Here is a 4,742-nt window from a genome sequence, read left to right as displayed (position 1 = left end):
TTTTGCACGCTTAGATACCTCGTCTCAGTAAACGCTTAGCGACCTCGTCTCAGTAAACGCTTAGCGACCTCGTCTCAGTAAACGCTTAGCGACCTCGTCTCAGTAAACGCTTAGCGACCTCGTCTCAGTAAACGCTAAGCGACCTCGTCTCAGTAAACGCTTAGCGACCTCGTCTCAGTAAACGCTTAGCGACCTCGTCTCAGTAAACGCTTAGCGACCTCGTCTCAGTAAACTCTTAGGGACCTCGTCTCAGTAAACGCTTAGCGACCTCGTCTCAGTAAACGCTTAGCGACCTCGGCTCAGTAAAGCTTAGCGACCTCGGCTCAGTAAACGCTTAGCGACCTCGGCTCAGTAAAGCTTAGCGACCTCGGCTCAGTAAACGCTTAGCGACCTCGGCTCAGTAAACGCTTAGCGACCTCGGCTCAGTAAACGCTTAGCGACCTCGGCTCAGTAAACGCTTAGCGACCTCGGCTCAGTAAACGTTTAGCGACCTCGGCTCAGTAAACGTTTAGCGACCTCGGCTCAGTAAACGCTTAGCGACCTCGGCTCAGTAAACGCTTAGCGACCTCGGCTCAGTAAAGCTTAACGACCTCGGCTCAGTAAACGCTTAGCGACCTCGGCTCAGTAAAGCTTAGCGACCTCGGCTCAGTAAACGTTTAGCGACCTCGGCTCAGTAAACGCTTAGCGACCTATTGCTGTGGTGGCCACCTGACACCCAGGTTACCGTATCTCTGACAGCAGCAGCTTTGAGGTTCACAACCAGCAGTACATGTGTTTGCCATTTTTAAATGCAACTGGGACAAAACTCGCCAGTGGTCACCACACCAGGCAGCGTCGGACTGGCCCACCAGAGTACCAGAGGATCCTATAGCCTCCTGATACTAGAGCGGACCCCAAAGGTCCAGAGAATAAAATATTTTAGAGCTGCCTTTGGAGACAATACATTATCACTAGGGTCTATTTCTTTGAATCAAAACCTATTAGACATTATTGATGTAATAGGGGTTGGGCCCCAAGTGCAATGTTCTCTGGTGGGCCAAAAGAACCCCAGTCCGACCCTGACACCAGTGCCTACAGTGCAGGGTGACAGGCAGCATTAGGACCCACAGAATTCTACTGACAGGTTTTCTTCAAATTCTGAGGTGGTTTAAAAATAATTTCCTTCAATGTACTGCAGTGACCACAAAAACGTTGTCTTTCCTTTCCTGCCTTCCGGGGTGTGTGGTTGTCATACACCAAAATATTCAAAGTAAGATTTCTAAAAATACTGGTTTGGCAGCGTGTACTGTGCTGGTAGAAGTTAGTCATTTCCAGAATACTTAGCTCCATTTATACAGCACAAGCACACATTATCGAGAAGCCCGCTGTAGAACATACCCCTCCTGCTGCAGGGGCATACTATGGAAGCTTTCAGATTCTTAGATTTGCCTATGAGTTTCCATTAGTCTTCTAGTTCATGGTTGGCTTTAAATGAATAAACCTAGCTGTAGAGTATGATAAAATAATAATATTTATTTCTATACAGCCACCATATTTCGCAGAGCTTTTGCAAATCCAAAGGGGTCATGTGCAAAACAAAAGACATCACAACGTAACTGGCTAATATACAACTGAAACATTAGGAGTGAGGAACCTGCTCGCAAGAGCTTACAATCTAAGGCAAGCATGTCAAACTCAAAGGCTAACATGGGCCAAAAAAAAAAAAATTTAAGTTTATGTGGGCCGCATCAAAAAAAAAAAAATTTTTTTACAATATAATGCAGACGGATCCGTTCTGAACGGATCCACCGTCTGCATTATATGAGCGGATCCGTCTCAGACGGATCCGCTCTGAACGCAAGTGTGAAAGTAGCCTTAGGGGCGAGAACCTGGGATCTTTCATCCCTTGTCCTATTCAGCTCTATTAGGGTGAATAGGACTTCAGGGATGTTACCATGGCAACCAGGGCTTCTGTAGCGTCCTGGCTGCCATGGTAACTGATCGGAGCCCCAGGCTTACACAGCTGGGGCTCCGATCAGAAGCTGCCACTGCACCACCAATGAGGGGGAGGGGAGAGGTCCCTGTGGCCACTGCCACCAATGATTTTAATACTGGGGGGGTTGAGAGGGGCTGGCGCACTGTGCCACCAATGATTTTAATGGGATGGGGGGTTGAGGGGGGCACACTGCACCACCAATGATAAATTTCCCCTTTATACAGGAGGCTGGTACTGGCAGATCAGCAGTTAACCCCTCAGGTGCGGCACCTAAGGGGTTAACTGCCTCTGATCGCAGCTCCCTGTCAGCGGCAGGGTGCCGGCAATGCGATTCTGCTGCCGGCACCCGCCTCCTGTATTGTGTTAAAGACTGACTCTTACTATCAGGCCACACAGAGCGGCGCCCAGCGATGTCTCAGCACTCACCATTAGTTCTGTTCGCCGCTCCGTTCGCCTGCAGTGCTCCATTACTGTCTCCTCTCCTGCTCCACATGCTGCTGATTACTATCGGAGCGATGGGAGGAGACATCAGCTTCACTAGTGGGCGTTCCTTCTTCCTGGCTGTAGCGCTGTCCAATCGCAGCGCAGGGAGAAGGAACGCCCACTAGTGAAGCTGATGTCTCCTCCCATCGCTCCGATAGTAATCAGCAGCATGTGGAGCAGGAGAGGAGACAGTAATGGAGCACTGCGGGCGAACGGAGCGGCGCCCAGGACTAATGGTGAGTGCTGAGACATCGCTGGGCGCCGCTCTGTGTGGGAAATGGGAATAGTCCGTCCTATCATTGGTGGCTCAGTGCGCCCGCCCCTCCTCCCCCCCTCTCTTCTCATTGGTGGCAGCGGCAGCAGCACAGGGGGGAGGGAGGACAGCTTCCTTCTCCCCGTGCTGCTGAGAGAACATGAGCGCGCCGATAGCAGCGCGCTCATGTTCAGAGATACTAGACTGCCGGGCCGCAAAGATATTCATTGCGGGCCGCATGCGGCCCGCGGGCCGGATGTTTGACACCCATGATCTAAGGTATATGATAGTGTATACAGTACTGTGCAAAAGTTTTAGGCAGCTGTCGTAAAAATGCTGTAAAGTAACAATATTTTCTTATCAATTAACAAAATGAACGAAGAATGAACAAAAAAGAAACTGAAATCCATGGAGGCACATCGCACCCTCCTCAAAGAACTTACGAACAATAAATAAGACACCACAATCTGGGTTGGATAAATAATGGCCACAATGCTTTATTATGGGTTACCTTAATTAAATTAACACCAGAATTAATTATAGTAAATAATTAAATAATTATAAATACTTCTGCAATAAATAATTAATTCAATAACCGATAAGCATAATCAATTAATTAGAACTACATCCACCCAGCTACACTGAGTGATTCTGCTCCACTAACTCAGCAAAGCGACAAAAAACTTTATTTATTTATTTATATTTTTTAAAAAGGGGGGAGGGCAAAGATGCTCCTCTTCTTTCTTCAGACTGGCCTCGAAACCACTGGAGCACCTGAAATATAAAGGGGACAAGATTCCCGCCGCAAGCATCACAACAAATCACAGCTCTGGAATTCTCCCCCAGCAACCGTTCTCCACCAATCAGCTTCCAGGATTCTTCAGCCAGACAATGTCCAAGAACTGGAAAAAAACGGTTACCTCAGAACACCTTTACAGGTACCCTAAAGCAAAAGAGCGGGAAAAGAGAGAGAAGAGGGGGGGGGCAAGGAGGCACTACCTATATATATATATATATATATACAGTACAGACCAAAGGTTTGGACACACCTTCTCATTCAAAGAGTTTTCTTTATTTTCATGACTATGAAAATTGTAGATTCACACTGAAGGCATCAAAACTGTGAATTAACACATGTGGAATTCTAAACAAGTGTGAAACAACTGAAAATATGTCATATTCTAGGTTCTTCAAAGTAGCCACCTTTTGCTTTGATTACTGCTTTGCACACTCTTGGCATTCTCTTGATGAGCTTCAAGAGGTAGTCCCCTGAAATGGTTTTCACTTCACAGGTGTGTCCTGTCAGGTTTAATAAGTGGGATTTCTTGCCTTATAAATGGGGTTGGGACCATCAGTTGCATTGAGGAGAAGTCAGGTGGATACACAGCTGATAGTCCTACTGAATAGACTGTTAGAATTTGTATTATGGCAAGAAAAAAGCAGCTAAGTAAAGAAAAACAAGTGGCCATCATTACTTTAAGAAATGAAGGTCAGTCAGTCAGCCGAAAAATTGGGAAAACTTTGAATGTAAGGGCTATTTGACCATGAAGGAGAGTGATGGGGTGCTGCACCAGATGACCTGGCCTCCACAGTCACCGGACCTGAACCCAATCGAGATGGTTTGGGGTGAGCTGGACCTCAGAGTGAAGGCAAAAGGGCCAACAAGTGCTAAGCATCTCTGGGAACTCCTTCAGGATTGTTGGAAGACCATTTCAGGGGACTACCTCTTGAAGCTCATCAAGAGAATGCCAAGAGTGTGCAAAGCAGTAATCAAAGCAAAAGGTGGCTACTTTGAAGAACCTAGAATATGACATATTTTCAGTTGTTTCACACTTGTTTGTTATGTATATAATTCCACATGTGTTAATTCATAGTTTTGATGCCTTCATAGTCATGAAAATAAAGAAAACTATTTGAATGAGAAGGTGTGTCCAAACTTTTGGTCTGTACTGTATATATACAGTATATATACATATATCTCACACACACATATATATATATATATATATATACATACCTATATACACACAT

Source organism: Bufo bufo, chromosome 2 (genome assembly GCF_905171765.1).
Source record: "Bufo bufo chromosome 2, aBufBuf1.1, whole genome shotgun sequence".
Classification (NCBI taxonomy): domain Eukaryota; kingdom Metazoa; phylum Chordata; class Amphibia; order Anura; family Bufonidae; genus Bufo; species Bufo bufo.
Note: the sequence above shows the minus strand (reverse complement) of the source record.